The sequence below is a fragment of the Aegilops tauschii genome, chromosome 7 (genome assembly GCF_002575655.3).
Source record: "Aegilops tauschii subsp. strangulata cultivar AL8/78 chromosome 7, Aet v6.0, whole genome shotgun sequence".
Classification (NCBI taxonomy): domain Eukaryota; kingdom Viridiplantae; phylum Streptophyta; class Magnoliopsida; order Poales; family Poaceae; genus Aegilops; species Aegilops tauschii.
In genome coordinates this window covers 479,767,558-479,792,648 of record NC_053041.3, presented here as the reverse complement: position 1 = coordinate 479,792,648, position 25,091 = coordinate 479,767,558, and positions in this window count along the sequence as shown.

Genomic DNA, 25,091 nt, shown 5'->3' with positions numbered 1-25,091 from the left:
CTATAAAGTATGCCATGCTGTATACCAGACTTATTGTGTACCTTGCCATGAGTTTGGCAAAGGGGTACAACAGTGATCCAGGAGTAGATCACTGGATAACGGTCAAAATTATCCTTAGAGGACTAAGGAAATGTTTCTCGATTATGGAGGTGATAAAGAGTTCGTCGTAAAGGGTTACGTCGATGCAAGCTTTAACACTGATCCAGATGACTTAGAGTCTCAATCTGGATACATATTGAAAGTGGGAGCAATTAGCTAGAGTAGCTCCATGCAGAGTATTGTATACATAGAAATTTGCAAAATACATACGGATCTGAATGTGATAGATCCGTTGACTAAACTTCTCTCACAAGTAAAACATGATCACACCTTAAGTGCTCTTTGGGTGTTAATCACATGGCGATGTGAACTAGATCATTGACTCTAGTAAACCCTTTGGGTGTTGGTCACATGGCGATGTGAACTATGGGTGTTAATCACATGACGATGTGAATTGGTGTTAAATCACATGGCGATGTGAACTAGATTATTGACTCTAGTGCAAGTGGGAGACTAAAGGAAATATGCCCTGGAGGCAATAATGTAGGTGTTATTTTATATTTCCTTATATCATGGTAAATGTTTATTGTTCATGCTAGAATTGTATTAACCGAAAACTTGATACATGTGTGGATACATAGACAAAACACTGTGTCCCTAGTAAGCCTCTACTAGACTAGCTCGTTAATCAAAGATGGTTAAGTTTCCTAGCCATAGACATGTGTTGTAATTTGATGAACGGGATCACATCATTAGGAGAATGATGTGATGGACAAGACCCATTCGTTAGCTTAGCATGTTGATCGTTCAGTTTTATTGCTATTGCTTTCTTCATGTCAAATACATATTCCTTCGACTATGAGATTATGCAACTCCCGGATACCGGAGGAATACCTTGTGTGCTATCAAACGTCACAACGTAACTGGGTGATTATAAAGATGCTCTATAGGTATCTCCGAAGGTGTTTGTTGGGTTGTCATAGATCGAGATTAGGATTTGTCACTCCGAGTATCGGAGAGGTATCGCTGCCCTCTCGGTAATGCACATCATAATAAGCCTTGCAAGCAATGTGACTAATGAGTTAGCTGCAGGATGATGCATTACGGAATGAGTAAAGAGACTTACCGGTAACAAGATTGAACAAGCTATGGAGATACCGACGATCGAATCTCGGGCAAGTAACATACCGATGACAAAGGGAATAACGTATGTTGTCATAACGGTTTGACCGATAAAGATCTTTGTAGAATATGTGGGAGCCAATATGAGCATCCAGGTTCCGATATTGGTTATTTAACGGAGAGGTGTCTCGGTCATGTCTACATAGTTCTCGAACCCGTAGGGTCCGCACGCTTAACGTTCGATGACGATTTGTATTATATGAGTTATGTGATTTGGTGACCGAATGTTGTTCGAAGTCCCAGATGAGATCACGGACATGACGAGGAGTCTCGAAATGGTCGAGAGGTAAAGATTCATATATAGGGCGATAGTATTTGGACACTGGAAGTGTTCCGGGGGTACCGGGTACGTATCGGGTCATCGGAAGGGGTTCCGGGCAAACCCCGGCAAACTATATGGGCGTAATGGTCCAAGAGAGGGACAGACCAGCCCCTAAGGAGCTAGTGCGCCCCCCACATATGGGCTGGCCAAATTGGAGTAGAAAAGGGGAAGGAGGAAAGGAAAAAGGGAATAGGTTCCCCCTTCCCCCTCTTGCCTTCCTACTCCGAATAGGAATAGGAAAGGGGGGAGGCCGAATTGGGAGGACCCCAAGTAGGATTCCTGCTACTTGGGGCTCCCCCTTGGCTGCCCCTCCTCCCCTCCAACCTATATATATGAGGAGGGGCACCGCTAGAACACACAACAAACATTTTTAGCCGTGTGCGGCGCCCCCCTCGACAGTTTACGCCTCCGGTCATATTCACGTAGTGCTTAGGCGAAGCCCTGCGCGAATCACTTCACCATCACTGTCACCACGCCGTCGTGTTGATGAAATTCTCCCTCGACACTTTATTGGATCAAGAGTTCAAGGGACGTCGTCGAGCTGAACGTGTGCAGAACTCGGAGGTGACGTACATTCGGTGCTTGATCGGTCGGAACGTGAAGAAGTTCGACTACATCAACCGCGTTATCAAACGCGTCCGCTTTAGGTCTACGAGGGTACGTGGACACACTCTCCCCCTCTTGTTGCTATGCATCTCCTAGATAGATCTTGCGTGATCGTATTTTTTTTTGAAATTGCATGCTACGTTCCCCAACAATTATTTCTGAGGAGCAGAGTGCTTTTGTCCCTGGGAGGCTTATAATAGACAATGCTTTGATCGCCTTTGAGTGTACACATTACATAAAACATGAGAAGGATCCGGATAAAAGTTTTTGCGCTTACAACCTGGACCTTTCTAAAGTATATGATAGGGTTGATTGGAGATTCCTAGAGCAAGTGATGCAAAAGATGGGCTTTGCAGACTGCTGGGTGAGGTGGATTACGACTTGTGCCACCTTGGTTCGTTATTGTGTAAATATAAATGGAGCCCTCTCAGATTCATTTGCACCATCGCGCGGTCTTCGGTAGGGTGATCCTCTTCCACTATTTTTATTCCTTTTTGTGGACGATGGTCTGGCTGCGCTTTTAAAACAGGGTGTTAATGGACGAAGTTCGACGCCAGTGCGTGTGTGTCCTCGAGCGCCAGGCATCGCACATCTCTTGTTTGCAGATGACACATTATTGTTTTTCCGGGCTACTGAGTAGGAGGCTTTGAATGTCAAAGAAGCACTAGCAAAATATGCACTGGCTACTGGACAATTAATCAACCTGCAGAAGTGTTCTAACCTCTTTGGTGAGCATTGTCGTGTGGATGACCGGGAAGCCATTATTCTGGTTTTGGAGGTGCGGCAACATAGTTTTGAGGAATGCTACCTAGGTCTTCCTACTCCAAGGGGGCGCATGTCTAAGGATAGGTTCCAAAACTTGCAGCAAAAGTACATCAAGAGAATGGTTGATTGGGATGTGTCGGTGTTCTGGGAACGGGGGTCCCCAGACTTGCCTGCCTGTGGCCAACGGCGTGGCTTTGCTAGCAGGCCTGTACGGCCCATCTTCAGCAACAAGGCATTCAAGACCCTCGCAAGGGGCCAAGCCTCGCGAGGCGGACGACACAAGACCTCCTTAGGAGCGGACTCACTAGGCTGCCTCGCGAGGAGCAGAGATATCAAGGTAGGGCAAACCTCGCGAGACTCTCGTGACGTGAGCCATGACGATCAAGATCAGGCGGGCGCTAGGCGGGCGCCAGCGCACGCAGCGTCCTTGTTTCCTCTTTGGTGCTAAGGAGGCCAGTGCAGGCGCGGAGTACCGAGGCGTCAGGCAAAGGTTTCCATATCAGTGCAACAAGACCAAGACCAGCTGAACGGCAGGACGGAGGTTACCGTGGAGCCCGAGACGGCGTCATCACCAGAGTATTCCGTAGGCGAAGACTGCTTTTGTCAGGATAAGATGTACTAGCTGTCCCCTTTCAAATTGGCCGTTGTTGGCTCCCTTCCCGCTCAATATTTGGGGAGAGGACCAGGGCCTATATAAGTAGAACTAGCCACCACAATAGGGGGCAGCTTGATCACATATGATCGAGAGTCAATCCTTAGCCACACACCAAACACAAGAACACCCCAACCCCAGGAGGTTGTTCTTCCCCTTGTACTGTTCATCATCAACCCAAGAGGCAATCCACCACCACCACACTGGAGTAGGGTATTACACCACAACGGTGGCCCGAACCAGTATAAATCTTGTGTCTTTGTGTTGCGAGTTCGTCCACGAGATCTTAGCGAGTTAGGGCGTGGATCGGTAGGAGGGAAAGAACTTCGCGCGCACCCCAGAGTTCGAACCTTAAGGGTTTTGCCGGAACCCGTGATCCGACATTTGGCGTGCCAGGTAGGGGTGCGCCATAGCTTCCCTTCCGTCGATCGGCGCTTCGTCGCTCCGTCGCCTCCATGGAAGACGCTCACCGCGCTCGAGCTGAGCTCCGGGCTGCCCTCATCGCTCGGGTTGCTCAAACGGCTCCCGTCGGCGGGCCACCTCGTCGTTCTCCGTCTCCTGCCGCCAACGCCGCCACCGGCCCGGCAGGGAATGAGAAGCAAGCGTCCTTGCTGCAGCCGTCGGTGCGGCAGGACGGCCGCACCGCCACTCCATCGCTGACCCCGGCCGGTTCCTCGTCCCACGCACGTCGCGCTCCCATGGACGCATAGGCCACGCTCCTCATAGCGAACGAGCTCCTGCGCTACCGCCCGGTCAACGACCTTTACGAGGACTGGCTCGACCGCGTCGCCGAGCTCGTCCGTGCCGCAGGGGGCTCCCCGGCACCGTCCCTCTCTCTGCCTCGCCCTCTGCCAGCCACGGGCGACGTGGCTCATGGAGCGCCTCCACCACCTCTGTCCCAAGACGGTGCCTTCGGGCCAAGGCGCGCGGCCCCACGGCGTGACCCACCACGCCCGGTGCCAGCGCGCGAAGAGAGAAGCTGCCAAGAAATTCCTCGGCCGCAAGAAGCTGCACCTGCGCTCCCCGCGCCGCCTCACCGCGTGCTACCTGCGGCGGTGGCATGCGGGCCTCATCAAGACCAAGCTCCACCTCCGAGACGGGCCCCGGCAACCACAGCCGGCTGCCGCGCCTTCACCCCCGAGCTGCATAGCATCGCCTGGCCGGGCAAGTTCAACCCGGATCTGCCTCCTCGCTACGACGGCACCCTCGACCCCGCGGAGTTCCTGCAACTCTACAAGCTGAGCATCGAAGCGGCCAACGGCGACGAGAAAGTCATGGAGAACTGGTTCCCTATGACACTCAAGGACGGCGCCCGTTCGTGGCTCCTGTACCTGCCTCAGGGCTCGATCTCCTCCTGGGACGAGATGCGCGACCGCTTCGTCGCCAACTTCCAGGGCACTCGCGACCGCCCGCGGGTGACCTGCGCCGCATCAAGCAACAACCAGGAGAGACCCTCCAGAAGTACATCCAGCTTCAACAACACTCGCCTCAAGATCCCCAAGGTGACGGATGAGGCCATCATCTCCGCGTTCTCCGATGGCGTCCGTGACATCAAGATGAAGGAAGAGCTCGCTATCCACGAGGAGCTATGCACATCTCAGGAGCTGTTCAACCTGGCGACCAAGTGCGCAAGAGCGGAGGAGGGGCGCCTTTCCCTCCTCGAGCTACCAGCTGCGGGTGCAGAGGAGAAGAAGGCCAAGGCCAAGGACATGAAGCGCAAGGAAGCAGTTGTGCTCGCAGCGGAGCCGGACACCAAAGCGAGGAAGAGATCAGCCCGAATCATCCAAGAACAGCTGACCGTTCTGCGCCTTCCACAACCTGAACACGCACAACACCAGTGAGTGTCAAGAGCTCAGAGCCATTCGTGAAGGACATTTCGGTCGGCGCCCCGAACGCAGCGACCGGGGCTACGGCCGATGAGGAGGACGTGGTGGCGAACGCTGGGACGACCGTGGCCCACGCCAGGAGTGGCGCGACAAGCCTCGCGAGGACCGGTGGCATGATCATCCTCGCGAGGGTGCCTGGAGAGACCAGCCTCGTGAGGATTGACCTCAGGGCAACGCCGGTCTTCCCCCGCTGCCGCCACCACCAAGAAGGAACGACGACCACCATCAGGACGAGGGGGCTGGGGGCTTCCAGGAGCCGCGCTCTATCGCCTGCATCTTGGGCGGAGCCCAGGCCCCAGCCTTGTAGCGTATCTTCAAATAGTTTGCTCGCGAAGTGAACGCAGTCCTCCCCAAGCTCGAGGCCACGTGCCCGCTCAGGTGGTCCCAGTGCGCCATCACCTTCAACTCGGCAGATCAGCTCAAGTGCGCAACCACCGCTGGCGCCCTCCCGATGCTTTGTTCAGCAGTTATCAGCAACGTGCAAGTTACCAGGACCCTCATCGACAGCGGCGCAGGGCTTAACGTCCTGTCCGTCGACACGTTCGACAACCTCCAAGTGCCATATGACCAGCTTCAGCCTACCAAGCCTTTCTCAGGAGTGACTGACGGTTCCACCACACCGATAGGGCAGGTCCGCCTCCCTGTCACCTTCGGGGAACGCAAGAACTACCGCACCGAGCTCATCGACTTCGACGTCGCGCACATCCGTCTGCCATACAATGCCATCCTTGGGTATCCAGCCCTGGCCAAGTTCATGGCAGTGACCCACCACGGCTACAACGTCCTCAAGATGCCGGGAAGCGGCGGAATCATCACAGTCCCATGCGAAGAGAGCGACGCGCTATGCTCCCTCGAGCGTGCCTTTCAAGCTGCAGCAATCGACGACCCCGATAGCCAGGGCGATGGCCCTCCGGAGGCCATCCCCAAGAAGAAGAAGCAGTTGCACCATACCGGGCCTCAGGTGGATGGCAACGCAGCTGGAGCCTCGTCAGGATCGGCGCCCGCTCCAGGGGCGCCTCCCTCCGTCGCATAGGAAGGCGCGCCTGGCGCCCTCCTCGGGCAGGGCTCGGGGGCTCTCTCCTTGAGGGCCTCAGACCTTGCCCACATCACGAGGGAGGCGCTCGGGCACCACTTGGAGGCGTGCTTCAAGGCACGTTTCCCTCAGGAGAACACAGGGCAAGGAGCGCCCACCGCTCAGGAGTTCAACGCCAAGACCACTCAGGAACTACAAGACGCAAGGGCCATGCACGGCGACCGCCGCTCACGAGGCACAGCTCCCCATCCAGGCGAGGATGCAGGGTTGTGCATCCGCATCGACGCTGCAGGGCTCAATAGGGCCGCCTCTCAGGAGCTCTTCTGGCCTTCACGCATGGGTCGGTGCGAGGGTCCACCGCACAGCTACGTTCGCATGCCTTTTGTCTTGCCGAGCGTGTCGTTCGTCTACCAGCGCAACCTGCGGCGCGCCCTGGCGGCACAGGAGGCCAGGTGCCATGCTGTCCTGGCTGAGATGGAGACGGTCCTCAGGGAACCGCCTGGGCCCCCAGAGCCTCCCGAGGCTCAGGGCCCTGGCGGCTCGTGAGGAGTAGCCTCCCCGCCGCGTACCTTCAGCTGCCCTGACATCTCTTCATCAACAGAACCAGGTGACATTTTCCAAGTTCATTCAGCTGGGAGCGCCCCTCGGGCTGCATCATTCCCAGGCCGCGTGGGTCCCTCCCTGTGGCATGTATCCCTTTAGCTTATGTCTTTAGCTTACCTTGCTGGGGGTGCCGCTCAGGCTGCATCATCCCCAAGCCGCTCGGGCCTGACCCAAGTGGCGTGTATCTTTTCGCATTTACCCAAGCTGATCTGTCTTTCATGCTTAACCCGTCCATGACTGTCGCCTGCTCGACTATCACCTCCCTCGGGGGCTACTCACACAGGCACGACGCTCGTGCATGGGTTCGTCCCTGCCACGTCGACAGACCTGAGCGGTCGAGCTCTGGCTCGCGGCACGCTCCGTGCGCGTCACCTCACCAGGCCCTCAGTGCCTTCATTCCTTCACAGAGCAACCAGTGACAGGCTAGCAACCGAAGCGGCAAAACCATGTTTCTTCCTTGTGCTGGTTCGCAGGGATCTCGTGAGGAGATGGCAGGCGGCACCGCAAGCTTCCTATTCTCTCGTGCAATCGGCTTGCGTGTTAAAGGGGGGATCCTGAGCATCGCGACTCAGGAGCTCTTACTGGCTCTTCGGCCCTCACCCCCTGGCCTTGACCACGGCATCGCAACCTAGCATACCAGCGGCGGCTGAGCTTGCTCGAGGGCCGGGACCTGAGGACGTAGAGCACTAAGGAGAGCACGGGAGGAGGGAGGCTCGTATGGGCCCAACCTAGCTATGCTGCGGAAGCTTGCGCGCCAGCCTCGCACATCACAAGGAATCGACCCCAAACCGCCAAGATAAGTCTCGCGCCCAGATCGACTGATTGATGAAGCCTAAGGGTCACGCATGCCGCAGCCCCGTCGTGGCCACGTCGCCTCCCTTTCTTGCCTTACCATGGCTGCTTGAGCGCTAAAGGGGACCTCCTGAGCATCGCGCCTCAGGGGCCCTTACTGGACCTCGGGCCGCACACCTCCTGGCCTTGACCATGGTACGCGACCTGGCATACCAGCGACGGCTGTAGCCTGCCTGGGGACCGAGACCTGTCAGCGTAGAGCAACAAGCTATCGCGAGGATGGAAAGGGGAGACCGAGCCTTAACGGGACTTGCGTTCGTAAATTTTGATAACAAGGAATACGTAAACACAAAGGCAATACAAGCCCTTTACACGCCCCCACTGGGTGCTACTTGACTCCTCGCAGGAAACCGAAAACAAGAACTTAAGGGAATTCTATCTACACCCTCCCATGGCGGACGCCATCATCAACAGTGGGCCACGGGAGGCCGGCGCCGACCCCATCCAGATCAGCGGCGACTGGATGCCGCGGCCCTGCTCCGAGCACGGCGAGAGCTCGGGGGCATGTAGCTATCGTCGCTCGTCTCCAGAGTCTCGTAAAGCTCAGGAGAACCGCTAGACTCCCAGAGGCTGCTGCTGCTGGAGTAGCCGCGAGCAGAGCGCACGTCAACCTGGCGCTCCCCTCTAGGGCAACACTCCAGGCGGCGGCCCTCCGCGTCGAAGACCTTGAAGAAGAGCGTGGAGGCGCCGTCGTACTCAAAGTGGATCGCGAGGGCGCCTCTCGCCCGGCAAACCCGCGCAATCTCACCCCAGCCGCGGGTCATGAAGATCTTGCTGGTGGGGACCGTTTCGATCTCTGCTCCGGTCGCCGGAGCGTTGCAGTCAGCATGTTGCAGCCAGAGCTCGAGGGGCCCCCTCGACGGCATCACATCAGAGAAGAACCACGGGAAGCGGATCCAAGAGCTTGGAGGCATCGGCGCCCATAGCACAAGCTCGCGCGGAATCCGCGGCGTGGATTCCAGGAGCAACGACACGCATCGCCATTGCGCGGCGACCACGGACGCGGCACGGGCGGCGCCGCCTGTCGCTCCCTCCTCCAGCGCCCCCGGCTTGGGCGTACAGGGGTAGTGGATGCCCCGGAGGAGGCCGCTCGCACCAAGGCCTCGTCGCCACCTGCATCGCTGCTTCGTCACGGCGACGAACCAGCCTCTTCTTCGGCGGAAGCGGCCCCGGATCATCGCGGGGGGCCTTCCCTTTCTCGCCAGCAGAAAATCTTCGGATCGGCGCCATTGCTGCTAGCGGTGGAACAAGGAGGAAGAAGCAAGCGAACCAAGAAGGGATGGGCGACGGGGGCTCCGCCCCCCTCCCCATTTATAGCGGAAGAAGGCCAACCGGCGCCTCCCATGATCACAGGTAATGATGATTTTCCTTGCATGTCGCAGGAACATGTCAAGTCGAGCAGTTGCCGAGGCAGCATGGGGAAGCGGAGACGCCCGCGTCCAATCAACCGCCACGCGTCGACCAAGGCCGTAGGCTTTTAGGGCCCGCGGCGCTCCGCACTTGACCCTTGGCTTTTCCTCGAAGCCAAGCCCGAGCGCACCTTGGGCCCGGGGGCTACTGTCGGCGTTCTGGGAACGGGGGTCCCCAGACTTGCCTGCCTGTGGCCCATGGCGTGGCTTTGCTAGCAGGCATGTACGGCCCATCTTCATCAACAAGGCATTCAAGACCCTCGCGAGGCGGACGACGCAAGACCTCCTCCGGAGCGGCCTCACTAGGCTGCCTCGCGAGGAGCGGAGATATCAAGGCAGGGCAAACCTCGCGAGACTCTCGTGACGTGAGCCATGACAATCAAGATCAGGCGGGCGCCAGCGCGCGCAGCGTCCTTGTTTCCTCTTTGGTGCTAAGGAGGCCAGCGCAGGCGCGGAGTACCGAGGCATCAGCAAAAGGTTTCCATATCAGTGCAACAAGACCAAGACCAGCAGAACGGCAGGACGGAGGTCACCTTGGAGCCCGAGACGGCATCATCACCAGAGCTTTCCGCAGGCGAAGACCGCTTTTGTGAGGATAAGCTGTACTAGTTGTCCCCTTTCAAATTGGCCGTTGTTGGCTCCCTTCCCACTCAATATTTGGGGAGAGGACCAGGGCCTATATAAGTAGAACTAGCCACCATAATTGGGGGCAGCTTGATCACATCTGATCGAGAGTCAATCCTTAGCCACACACCAAACACAAGAACACCCCAACCCCAGGAGGATGTTCTTCCCCTTGTACTGTTCATCATCAGCCCAAGAGGCAATCCACCACCACCACACTGGAGTAGGGTATTACACCACAACGGTGGCCCGAACTAGTATAAATCTTGTGTCTTTGTGTTGCGAGTTCGTCCGCGAGATCTTAGCGAGTTAGGGCGTGGATTGGTAGGAGGGAAAGAACTTCGCGCGCACCCCAGAGTTCGAACCTTAAGGGTTTTGCCGGAACCCGTGATCCGACAGGATGGCTGTCAGCTTGCTCAGAGTGGAATAGAAGTCCTCATAAAATAAATCGCCCAAGCGATCCCCACATATGTTATTAGTGTGTTTAAACTTCCGGCGTCCACTTGTGAGGACCTCATGAGAATGATACGGAATTTTTTTTGGGGAGTTGAGAAGGGGAAGAGAAAGATGCATTGGCGTGCTTGGATCCATTTGATAAAATCAAAGGCGCAAGGGACTTGGCTTCTGCGACCTACGCCTGTTTAACCAAGCTTTGCTCGCTCACCAAGCATGGCGGCTCTTGACCAATCCGGAGAGTCTGTGTGCTCGTCTTTTGAAGGTGAGGCACTACCCGAATGGAAGCTTGGAACATACGGTTTTCTCAGGAGGAGCTTCGGCGACTTGGCAGGCAGTTGAACATGGCTGCAACTTCTCAATCCGGCTTAGTATGGCGCGCGGGGAACGACAGGTCCATTAGAATTTGGCGAGACCGATGGATTCCACGGGATGGGGGAGGACAACCGGTGACACCACAAGGCTGAAGCCGTCTCCGTCGGGTGTCTGAGTTGTTGGATAATCATGGTGACTGGCGTATGGACGTTATTCATGACACGTTCCTTCCGGTGGATGCAGAAGAGATTGCCAAAATTCAAACTTCACCTCGTATGGGTGAGGATCTCTGCGTGGGGACCGGAGCGGAATGGTTGCTTCACGGTACGGAGTGCTTACCGACTTGCTCTGGAGGATCATCTTCGGTCCTCTTTAGTCGCGGCGAGTAGGGCACCGGAGGGCGACAAGCCGTCTGGGCTTCTATATGGAGGTGCCCTACTCCTCCTAAGGTCCGCACCTTCACTTGGCGTTTGATCACGGATTGTCTACCTATGTGAGTTAATAAAAAATGGCGCGGTTCGGAAGTCTTTGACGACTGCCCCCTCTGCGTGATGGAGCGGAGGACACATTTCATGCATTTTGCAGATGTCCTAAAGCAGTGGCACTTTGGCAAGCGATGGCAGAACAATGGCGGATCCCCCTGCCGGCGTCATTTCAACGGACGAGCTCTGAGTGGCTTACCCAAACGCTTTGCAACCTGCCGGACACGGAGAGAATGGAGCTCATGATGACACTATGGCGTTGCTGGCACGTTCACAACGAGATAACACACCATAAGCAGTCGCCCTCAGTTGAAGCATCCAACAGGTATCTTCTTAGCTACATGGACTCACTAATTGGTGTGCAGAACAACCCAGGTGTTGATCCGGTTAAAGGAAAGCAGGTTGTGGATGTGGTGACTCTCAGAAAGCCATTACCGCATGCTCAGCCCATCAATGGTGCCCCACCCAGGTGGTCTTCTCCGGCTGGAGGATGGGCACAATTAACGTTGACAGATCATTCTGCGTCACATCGGGAACTATGGGGGCGGGCATGATTCTGCGCGGCTCCACTGGCGACATCATTTTCTTATCCTGTAGAGAGTTGCGCACATGTGCAGAACCATTGGAGGCTGAGCTCTCAGCTTGCATGGAGGGCATCAACCTCGCCCTGCAATGGACAGAGATGCCGATAGAAGTAGAGATGGACTGCCTTGTCGCTCTTAACATGATTAATGGCCCAGACAGGGACCAGTCTCGCTATACCATGTTGATTGATCAAATTCAAAGGCTTTTGAGAGAAGAGAGGATGTTCAAACTATCTCATGTTCGTAGGGAACAGAATGGTGCAAGCCATAATCTGGCCTCCTTTGGACGGACAGAAGGTCGCACTGTGGTGTGGTTGGGTTCGGGACCAGGAGACGTCCCTGATATTTGTAAGAATGACTTATATCCTAATTGATGAAATAAAATCTTCCTTTTACCCGCAAAAAAAGAGAGCAAATAACACTTGATATTCTCATGACATGGCTATCTTTGAAAATTCCTCTCTGAGAAACCGAGATCACAAGACTACGAGAGGAATAATCGATGGATCATGGATGCGAGCCAATGATGGCTGTAATTCGGACTTGATACTTGTCGTGTCGCCCGTCGCAGCGTCGCCGGATCTGGATGCGAACGAAGATGGCACGGCGTTCTATAGCTTCAACACAATTTGAGAGGGGGCTAAATGAGTAATAACTAGAGTTGAGGGGGCTAATCTAATGTATTATGTTAAATTTTACTCTAAAAGTGTTAAATATTTATGTGTTTATGTAAAGTAATAGATTTGGTTGAGGGGGCAATGGCCCCCTTTGGACCTCACTAAGCTCCGCCAGTGCCTGCCTCCCTGGTTCACCGTTCAGTTTCCTTTCCCATCGGTTTCTTTAGACATCCCATCGAGTCGAACCTGTGTCCTGCGATCGAGGCATTGAGCATAGACCGGTCGAGCAGGCGGCCTGAGACGGGTGACGGTCGAGGCATGACTCACGCGCCAGCGCCGAGCGGCCCAGTGCCCATCCCAGGAAAAGTAAACACATAGGCCTATAAAAATCATGGGGCCCCTAAAATTTATGGACCCTGTGCAGGCCGCACAGTTTGCACATCTATGGGCCCGGCCCTGTTGACCGGCATAAATGCATGTAGGCAACCGTCCGATCATGTCCGCTATGAGTGGCAATGACTGCGTGGCCAGAAGCCGAAGACATGATGAGGGTTTTGGGTGGGACCGCATCGTCGGAGGCTTATGTAACGGACATTCGGACCCGCAAATTTTTTACCGGTTTGCCGAGAATCGGACATGCGAACTGGTCCACGAAAGTTTGATACATGGTGTTGGACGACATAAATTGTTCTGATGTTTAGCGGTGTTTTGATGCACGGTGTTGAGCCCTTGTGCGCAACCACGGCTAGCTTGAACTGAGGACCGATGCATGCATCTCGTTTGGCCGTAAGCCTGTCGTGTCACGTGAATCCAGCAGGTTTGAACGTGAAGTGATCACCGAGTCACGCCGACCGCAGCCAAATTCTGCACTCAGCCAACACTGCTCGGGCAGATTTTAAGGGTAGATACAAAACTCAGAGTTGCGTCCGAGACGCCAAGTTTGGGCGATTTTTGGGAGCTAGCTTCAGGAAACGAGCGAGGTCGCCTCCTTGGAAAGGCTGTGGCGTGACACGGCAGTCAAAATTGTGTTTGTGATCCTCCGCAAAAAAAAAAAATGTTTTTGTGATGATCCGCTATGACTGTGACATGGATTGGCGCCTTCTTTCGAAGTGGGGATGGTTTGGCCGGCCCAGCACTAGGAACAAAATCTGGTGGCCCTCGCGAACCGAAGAAACTGAATGTGGTAATTAATGTGCGTGACGTGGAGGACGCAACGCAACGGCGACTGATGGAGATGTCGACAGAGTCAAGCTGCTTTGGATCTAGCCTCTACTCTGCTGTCGTCCATCCAGTTGGCCGTCTGAATCTGCAGTTTTCTGCGTGGTTCATTATCTGTTTCGGTAGCAAAATCAAGCCCGTCCGTCCAAACTGTGGCGTAACATTTCTGCACAGGTCTAGAATCAAACTAGCGCTCCCGGTTACAATATCTTCTCTACACATCGGCGTCCACATGATTGAGGTAAAGTGACAGGGCAATATGGTCAAAGTCTACATAACCTGTCCACCGTAGGTAAATGGTTGAAATATGGTTAGAAGAAGTTGATAATGCACCCATCTATTTTATTATCTATTTATTACGGGAATCCTATCTGACGACGGTTCGCTGGGAGAGGAGTGGCAAGCGGAGCCCCTTTTGATGTTAGTTTTAGTTCTGAGACGAAATCAAATGGTGTCAGTTTTAAATGAAAAAATGACTTCTCTGGCAAAAACGGTCATGTGGCTCTAAAGAAACTGCCACCTCTTAACAACTAAAAATGCATGCGAAATCGTTCGCAAATGCCACCCCTCCTAGCGAATGTTCGCCGGCTAAGAAGGTCCATATATTATTATATACTATACTAGTATATCAAAAATGCCAAACGGTGACCGAGCTCCATGGAGGCCTTTATTTGAAAACTTCAAAATTCAAACTTTTCAGTTTAATTTTTTTTGAAAATAAATACATGTATACCTAGATACATAATGTACATGTGTGCAAATTTTCAGGTCGAAATACATTAAAACGTGAGCTACACAAAAAAGACAAATCTAAGGCTTTTTACCATATGTACTATTCATCTTTAGAGTCCATGATTTTGTTTTTTTGTGCAGCTCGCAATTCAAGGTATTTCATCCTGAAATTCTTCACACGTACACATTACATCCTTGCATACATGTGTTTTTTTCAGAATTTTTTGAACCCAAAATTTATAAATTTTGAATTTTTTAAAATAAAAAGCTCCATGGAGCTCGGTCTCCAAAGTGCCCTACTCGTAACGTACTATATAAAAAGCACAATAGGGGAAAAGGGGAAAGACTAGAAAAACTAAAAAAGGCAAAGCATCTCACCATTGATCTTCATGCGCCCGCATAATTATACAGTTTTAACGGCTTAGATTTAAACCAAATAGTCTACGTCTCGAATTCAACATCAATTGAGGCCCCATAATGGAGTACATCAAACGAACGGTTGGTAAATGTTCTAATTTCTTTTTCCCGTTTGTTTTCTTTTATCAACATGAAATTAACAATCATGAGCTCAATTGTATTGTTTATAGTATTGCCTGTCTTCTACTTTAAATAACACTAACCTATAAATTTTCTATGCAAATTTAATAAATTTTAGAGGAGTATCATTAACAAAAGAAGTGCAAATGCAAATTTTTAGAAGAGTATCATTAACGAAAGAAGTGCCAATGCAAATAGCTTGGTGAAAATATGAAGAGAATATAAGAAGAACGGATATTTAGCCATTTATTAGTAAAATCACATATTTTTTTAGAAAAGAAGGTTAAACCTCCGGCCTCTGCATCAATCGATGCATGCAGCCATCTTTATTAATTATTCCACAAATGTCTGACAAGAACATACATCAATCCACCCGAAGCCACCACTCACACCTACAAACTCGATAATGTGGAGTGCTCCCACTCCCCATATCTAAAACCGGTGTCGTCGCCGATCCATCCACATAATGTATCGGGACCAACAACCGGTGCAGTCCACCTAAAGCGCACACCACATGCACACATTTTAGAAGCCGCCATCATCATCGAACCACTGACTCATCCTCAGGAGAGAGATCTTCATCATCCTTGCCAGTCCGGACACCCGCCGACGCCACCACGGCGCCAAACGACGCCACCGCCCTGCGCTCATTCGCCCAGATGCGAAGACTGGAAGATTTGTCGTGCGTAGCACCTGCCAACCAGACATGACTCAGCGTAGCACCTGTCGGCCAGGCATGACTTGACAGTTCCACCGAAGCTTCGTGTAAGACGAAGCCGCTCCACCTCCTGCCTCTGTCTTCCAGCGCAGCTCCACAAACGATGCTCCCAAAAGAGAAACGACACCGCAGTATCGCCATTGTCCGATCTGGAAGACCAGATCCTAGGGTTTCCCCCGAAGCAGCATGAGTGGGTCAACAACAGTAACGATGCAAAAACGCCGCCATCGGCTCGGTTTTCACCGGCAATTACGTCACCCCAACTCGTAGCCAGGACTAGATGACGAGTCTCGAGATCCGACCACCCAGCCGCAGGCCGACCACCTCTGACGGAAGAGATGACCATCACCGCCGACTGCACCGGTCAGAACAGATCTGACCGGAGGTGCCGCTGATGCGACCACTAGGCCCTCTGATATGTCTCCAACATTACTATAATTTATGAAGTATTCATGTCATGTTTACAAAAATTCTATATGGTTTTGGTATGCTTTGAATGGAACTAACTAGGACTAACGTTGTTTTCAACAGAACTGCCGTGGTGTTGTTTTTTTTGTGCAGAAATAAAAGTTCTCCAAATGCAACAAAACTTTTTGATGGTTTTTTTGGAACAAAAGAGGCACTAGAAGCTTCGTGGGAGCACCAGAAGGTGAAGGAGGTGGCCACTACTCACCAGGGCGCACTAGAGGCCTTGGCCGTGTGGTGGTGGGTAGTGGGCCCCTTGAAGCCCATTTGGACCTGAAACCGACGCCAAAAAATCCTATAAATACAGAAACCCCCAGAAATAACTCTAGATCAGAAGTTCCGCTGCCGCAAGCCTCTGTAGCCATGAAAAACCAATTTGTCCCTGTTCTGGCACTCTAGCGGAGTGGGAAATCATCGCTGGAGGCCATCTTCATCATCCCGGTGGCCACCATGATGAGGAGGGAGTAGTCCACCCTCGGTGCTGAGGGTTCGTACTAGTAGCTATGTATTTGATCTCTCTCTCTCTCTCGTATTCTTGATTTGGCACGATCTTGATGTATCACGAGCTTTGTTAATATACTTGGATCATATGTTGTTTCTCCCTCTCTATCTTGTTGTGATGAATTGAGTTTTACCTTTGAGATTTCACTTTTATCGGATTGAATACTTTTATGGATTTGAGAGCACTTGATGTATGTCTGGGCACTCAACTCATGGATTCTCGAGGTGACATTGGGGTAATCTATGCATAGGGGTTGATGCATGTTTTCATCCTTGTTTCTCCGGTAGAAATCTTGGGGCAGTCTCTGAAGTTCTTTGTGTTGGATTGAGTATTATGAATCTGATTTTTTTGATGCATATCGTATAATCAACTCACGGATACTCGTGGTGACATTGGAGTATCTAGGTGACATTAGAGTTGGTTGATGTGTATCATATGGTGTTATTTTAGTACGAACTCTTGGGTTGTTTGTGACACTTACAGGGATAGCTCTATAGATTGATCGAAAAGGATAACTTTGAGGTGGTTTCGTATCCTACAAACAATTTCTTCTTATGTTCTCTGCTAGATAAGAACTTTGGAGTAATTCTTCGTCGCACGTTGAGGGATGGTTATATGATCCAATTATATTAGCATTGTTGAGAGATTGCACTAGCGAAAGTATGAACCCTAGGCCTCATTTTCAAGCATTGCAATACCGTTTGTGCTCACTTTTGTTACTTGCTACCTTGCTGTTTTTTATTGTTCCTATTACAAAAATCAATATCCACTATCATTACTACACTTGTATCACCATCTCTTCGCCGAACTAGTGCACCTATATAATTTACCATTGTATTTGGTGTGTTGGGGACACAAGAGACCTTTTATTATTTGGTTGCAGGGTTGTTTGAGAGAGACCATCTTCATCCTACGCCTCCCACGGATTGATAAATCTTAGGTCATCCACTTGAGGGAAAATTGCTACTGTCCTACAAAACACTGTGCTTGGAGGCCCAACATGTTGGGGAACGTAGTAATTTCAAAAAAATCCTACGGACACACAAGATCATGGTGATGCATAGCAACGAGAGGGGAGAGTGTTGTCCACATACCCTCGTAGACCGAAAGCGGAAGCGTTATGACAACGCGGTTGATGTAGTCGTACGTCTTCACGATCCGACCAATCCAAGTACCGAACGCACGACACCTCCGAGTTCAGCACACGTTCAGCTCGATGACGTCCCACGAACTCCGATCCAGCAGAGCTTTGTGGGAGAGTTCTGTTAGCAAGACGGCGTGATGACGGTGTTGATGATGCTACTGACGCAGGGCTTCGCCTAAGCATATTACCGAGGTGGAATACGGTGGAGGGGGCACCACACATGGCTAAGAGATCAATGATCAATTGTTGTGTCTAGAGGTGCCCCCCTGCCCCCATATATAAAGGAGCAAGGGGGAAGGCCGGCCGGCCCTTGGGGCGCGCCAAGGAGGGGGGAGTCCTCCTCCTAGTAGGAGTAGGACTCCCCTTTCCTAGTCCAACTAGGAAGAGGGAAGGGGGAAGGAAAGAGAGGGAGAGGGAGAGGGAGAGGGAAAGAGGGGCCGCGCCCCCCTCCCCTAGTCCAATTCGGACTCCTCATGGGAAGGGGCGTACCACCTCCTGGGCTACTACCATCTCTCTCCCCTCAGGCCCACTAAGGCCCAATACTTCCCCGGAGGGTTCCGGTAACCCCTCCGGCACTCCGTTTTTCTCCGAAACCATCCGGAACACTTCCGGTGTCCGAATATAGCCGTCCAATATATCGATCTTTATGTATCGACCATTTCGAGACTCCTCGTCATGTCCGTGATCATATCCGGGACTCCAAACTACCTTCGGTACATCAAAACACAAAAACTCATAATACCGATCGTCACCAAACTTTAAGCGTGCGGACCCTACGGGTTCGAGAACTATGTAGACATGACCGAGACACGTCTCCGGTCAATAACTAATAGCGGAACCTGGATGCTCATATTGGCTCCCACATATTCTACGAAGATCTTTATCGGTCAAACCGCATAACAACATACGTTGTTCCCTTTGTCATCGGTATGTTACTTGCCCGAGATTTGATCGTCGGTATCTCAATACCTAGTTCAATCTCGTTACCAGCAAGTCTCTTTACTCGTTACGTAATGCATCATCCTGCAACTAACTCATTAGTCACATTGCTTGCAAGGCTTATAGTGATGTGCATTACCGAGAGGGCCCAGAGATACCTCTCCGACAATCGGAGTGACAAATCCTAATCTCGAAATACGCCAACTCAACAAGTACCTTCGGAGACACCTGTAGAGCACCTTTATAATCACCCAGTTACGTTGTGACATTTGGTAGCACACAAAGTGTTCCTCCGGTAAACGGGAGTTGCATAATCTCATAGTCATAGGAACATGTATAAGTCATGAAGAAAGCAATAACAATATACTAAACGATCAAGTGCTAAGCTAACGGAATGGGTCATGTCAATCACATCATTCTCCTAATGATGTGATCCTGTTAATCAAATGACAACTCATGTCTATGGCTAGGAAACTCAACCATCTTTGATCAACGAGCTAGTCAAGTAGAGGCATACTAGTGACACTATGTTTGTCTATGTATTCACACATGTATTATGTTTCCGTTAATACAATTCTAGCATGAATAATAAACATTTATCATGATATGAGGAAATAAATAATAACTTCATTATTGCCTCTAGGGCATATTTCCTTCACAACACGTGTCTACAAGAGTAAAGTTGCGTAGTAGATGTCAAGCTCTTTTCTGGCGTCGTTGCCGGGGAGGTGATCGAGTGCTTGAAGGTATATCTTTTGATTTTGCAATTTAATCTTTTAGTTTCTTGTTTTATCACTAGTTTGGTTTATAAAAGAAAACTACAAAAAATCGAATTGAGGTGGCCTCATATTATTCATCTTTATCATGTCTTTCTTGAAAATGGTGGATCAGAAAATTGTGCTCAATTGACAGAAGAAGAATTTAATAAAAAAATTGGCATAAATATTTGAATGATGAGCATGATTGCAATGTTGCTAGTATAAATTCTTTGAATATCCATGATGCTAGTTATATGCAAAGCCATAAGCTTGGGGATGCTATGTTTGATGAAGATGATGTTTTTAGTCCCCCAAGTTTTGATGAGAAAAAATATTATGATGATAGCATGCCTCTTATTTATGATGATTATATTGATGAAAGTCGGTTTGGAAGAGATTCAACTTTATGTAATGATGATCCCACTATTTTGGAGGGTGTTGAATCTTATTTTCATAATTATTAAAGTGGATTTGGAGATGTCATGACCTTATTTAATCATGATTCCAGTATTTTGGAAGAGGTTTCAACTGATTATGATAACAAGTTATCTATGATGATTATGGTGATGACATGTATGCTATAAAGAATAATGATAACCATGAAACTTGTCATCATGATTTTAATGTTCAATTTTATTATGTCAATCAAGTATCACATGATAGTTATTTTGTTGAATTTGCTCCCACCACTATTATGGATGAGAAGAAATTTTCTTATGTGGAGAGTAATAAATTTTTTATGCGTGTCGATCATGAAAAGAATGCTTTATGTGATAGCTATATTGTTGAATTCATTCATGATGCTACTGAAAATTATTATGAGAGGGGAAGATATGCTCATACATATCTCAATAATATCAAGTTTCCTCTCTATGTGTTGAAAATTTTGAAGTTGCACTTGTTTTGCCTTCCAATGCTAGTTGATTCTTGCTCCCATAAATTGTTTGCTCACAAAATCCCTATGCATAGAAAGTGGGTTAGAATTAAATGTGTTTGCCATGTGATTCATGATGCTCTCTTTATGTTTCAATTCTTATCTTTTATGCGAGCATCATTGAAATCATCATGCCTAGCTAAAAGGCATTAAAGAAAAGTGCTTGTTGGGAGACAAACCAATATTTAGCCCTACTGTATTTGTGTACTCACATGATTAAGATACTTTAATAATCATGTTTTATAGATTTTGTTTCAATAAAGTGCCAAGTAAAGCCTTTGGGATAGTGTGGATGATACTTGACTTGATTCTGTGCAAAAAAAAACAGAAACTTTTGCTCCCAGTTATGGAATTATCATAATTCACCGAGACGTGATAAAATTCTGATTTGTTTTACAGATGATTGATATACAAATTTCCTACGTTGTGCTAATTTTCCAGAATTCTTGGATTAACAAAAGTATGGTCATTGTTCAGTTCATTACAGACTGTTCTGTTTTTGACAGGTTATGTTTTCATTGCATAGTTTGCTTTTTTCTAGTTTCTATGGCTTATATTGCTCAATATAAATTGTGGCAATGATAAGGTACAGTAGGCATTGTGTGAGAACAATTATGAATCTTGTCTTTGACAGTACCGAAGTGAATGATTTGTTCTATCGTACTAACCTATCTCACGAAGTTCCGTTAAGTTTTGTGTGATTGAAGCTTTCGAGTTTTGGGTGAGATATCGATATGACGAGAATAAGGAGTGATAAGACCCTAAGCTTGGGGATGCCCAAGGCACCCCCAAGGTAATATTCAAGGAAGATCCAAGCAACTAAGTTTGGGGATGCCCCGGAAGGCATCCCCTCTTTCGTCCCCAACATTATCGGTAACCTTACTTGGGGCTATATTTGTATTCGTCACATGATATGTGTTTTGCTTGGAACGTCATTTTTATTTTGTTAGGATTTGCTTGCTTTTATTTATAATAATGTTTTGTATCTCTTAATTCAATAAAAATGTCAAGTATAGCCTTTGCCATGCTTAGTATGCAAGTCTATATGTTGCTGTTTGAAAACAGAAAGTTGCACGCTAGTGCGTGAATTCTTGAGAAAAGTCAGAATGTGATAAAATGTTGATTTTTTTTGCACAATGAGCTATGATAAATTTTCAATAGTGCGGTAAAATCTCAACTTTTTTTGTCAAATAAGTATGAACTTCTTGCATCCTTTATAGACTATCATGTTTTGACAAATTGTTGTTATGTTTGCATTGTTTGCATATGTTTGCTTGTTTAATGATTCTATTTGAGGATATGAGTATTAAATATGCAGAGGCATTTAGTATGAAATGTTAGATAATAATTTTAGTGATTTGCTACACTAAAGAATGATAATGTTTTGCATTGATTTATACTAACTTATCGCACGAGTTCTTGTTGAGTTTTGTGTGGATGAAGTTTTTAAGATTTAGGGAAACTGTGATACAAAAGGAATTAAGGAGACACAAAAGCTCAATCTTGGTGATGCCCAAGGCATCCCAAGTTAATATTCCAAGAATTCTCAAGTATCAAAGCTTGGGAATGCCCAGGTAGGCATCCCACCTTTCTTCTTCAACAATTATCGGTTAGTCTCGGTTGAGCCTAAGTTTTTGCTTCTTCACATGAGTTGTGTTATTTCTTGGAAGTAATTTTATTTAGTTTTGCTTGATGTTTTAATAAAATACTTAGATCTGAAATCTTTTAAATGAGTGAGAGTCCTCAAATAGCTACCCATTTACTTAACTACTTGCTTGATCTTCACTTATATCTTTTTGGAGTAGTTTGTCATTTACTCTTGTGCTTCACTTATATACTATGAGTAAATTGTTGAATGAATTGAATATCATGAAGTTGGAATTATATGTTCATATCATGCCTAGTAGTAGCTTCACATTAGGTCTAGAAAGTGAAATCTATTGAAGCTTCACAATCACAATATTGGTCATACAAGCAATTCATGGATGATTAGTATAAGGAAGAGAACTTTCACATACAAATATATCACTTGGACATCTTCTATGGTTGTGAATACCCATTAATTATTTTCAAACTTGAGCAAATTAGTTGAAGTTGGACAAGGAAGACAACGTAATGAGTTACGGTTGTGTATATTTGCATAGAAGTTATATTGTTATGAATCCTCCAACATGTGGTGTTTGCTTAGGATCTTTTGCTAGCCAAAAATTCATACTAAGTAGAGATACTACTTGTGCATCCAAAAACCCTTAAAACCAAGTTTCTTGTCATGAGTGTCCACTATATCTACCTATGGATTGAATAAGATCCTTCAAGGTAAGTTGTCATCGATGCATAAAGCAATAAAAATTGCTCCTAAATATGTTTGATCTTTTATTGTGAGGGAAAATAAGCGTTGTACAAACCTGTGATGGCAAAGTAAGAAAAGTGACGGACTGCATAATAAAGGTTGCTAGCATAAGGGGCAATATAACGTGACGTTCCTTTGCATTAAGAGTTTGCGCATCCAAAAATAAAAAGCGCATGACAACCTCTGCTTCGCTCTGCGAAGAGCCTATCTTTTACTTTTCAATACTTAATTTTATGCAAGATTCAATAGTATTCATTCTCATTTCAACCTCAATTATTCTCTAATTGGCAAGCATCATGTCGCGGGAAAAATCTAGGCACATATGGCAAGTCAAATATATTTGATCATGAATTATTATTGTTGACAATTATCTCTATGATAAATGAGTTGGGAGGCAAAACATTAAGCCCCTATCTTTCTATGTGTTCAATGGGTGCCATTTGTTCTATAAATATGCTTTGAGTACTAGCAATTATAGATGACTATATGATGATTGAGTATGTGGAGCTCTTACTTAGACTTTGTTGAGAATAAGTCGAATTGCAATTGTTTGGTGACTAAGAACATAGGTTGTTAAGTTTCAAGAGAATGCATTGTTTGAACCATAACATGTGAATTGATTGCTACTTTATCATGATGAGTTTTATGAGAAAGAGTTGCTATTATGTTGCTAGGAAAAGTGATTGAAATTATCATTGATCAAACTTATGCACTATGCTAGCATTCACACTTCATAAAATATTTATTTTATCATTTACCTACTCGATGACGAGTAGGAATTAAGCTTGGGGATGCTGATACGTCTCCAATGTATCTACTCCCTCCTTCCATCTATATAGGGCCTAATGTGTTTTTCGAGGCTAACTTTGACCAAATGTTAGAGCAATAATATATGACATGCAACTTACACAAAGCATATCATCAAATTGTATACGAAAGGAGCTTTCAATGATATACTTTTCACATTATGCATGTCATGTATTATTAATCATGTCAATAGTCAAAGGCCGTCTTGAAAAACACATTAGGCCCTATATAGATGGAAGGAGGGAGTATAATTTATGAAGTATTCATGCCATGTTTACAAAAATTCTATATGGTTTTGGTATGATTTGAATGGAACTAAACCGGACTGGCGCTGTTTTAAGCAGAACTACTGTGGTGTTGTTTTTTGTGCAGAAATAAAAGTTCTCCAAATGCAACGAAACTTTTTGACATTTTTTTGGGAACAAAAGTGGCACTAGAAGCTTCGTTGGAGAACTAGATGGTGAAGGAGGTGGCCACTACTCACCAGGGCATGCCAGAGGCCTTGGTCGTGTGGTGGTGGGTAGTGAGCCCCTCGAAGCCCATATGGACGTGCGACCGACGCCAAAAAAATCCTATAAATACAGAAACCCCCAGAAATAACCCTAGATCAGATTTACTGTAGCCACGAAAAACCACTCTGAACCCTGTTCGGGCACTCTACCGGAGAGGGAAATCATCACTGGACGCCATCTTCATCATCCTGGTGGCCACCATAATGAGGAGGGAGTAGTCCACCCTCGGGGCTGAGGGTTTGTACTAGTAGCTATGTGTTTGATCTCTCTCTCTCTCTCTCGTGTTCTTGATTTGGCACGATCTTGATGTATCGCGAGCTTTGTTAATATAGTTGGATCATATGTTGTTTCCCCCTCTTTATCATGTTGTGATGAATTGAGTTTTACCTTTGAGATTTCACTTTTATCAGATTGAATAGTTTTATGGATTTTAGAGCACTTGATGTATGTCTTGGCACTCAACTCGCGGATTCCTGAGGTGACATTGGGGTAATGTACGCATAGGGTTGATGCACGTTTTTTGTCCTTGTTTCTCCGGTAGAAATCTTGGGGCACTCTTTGAAGTTCTTTGTGTTTGATTGAGTATTATGAATCTGAAATTGTTTGATGCATATCGTATAATCAACTCACGGATACTCGTGGTGACATTGGAGTATCTAGGTGACATTAGAGTTGGTTGATGTGTATCATATGGTGTTATTTTAGTACGAACTCTTGGGCTATTCCTGACACTTATAGGGATAGCTCTATAGATCAATCGGAAAGGATAACTTTGAGGTGGTTTCATAGCCTACAAACAATTTCTTCTTATGTTCTCCGCTAGGTAAGAACTTTGGAGTGATTATTCATCGCACTTTGAGGGATGGTTATATGATCCAATTATATTAGCATTGTTGAGAGATTGCACTAGAGAAAGTATGAACCCTAGGCCTCATTTTCAAGCATTACAATACCGTTTGTGCTCACTTTCGTTACTTGCTACCTTGCTATTTTTTATTGTTCCTATTACAAAAATCAATATCTACTATCATTACTACACTTGTATCACCAT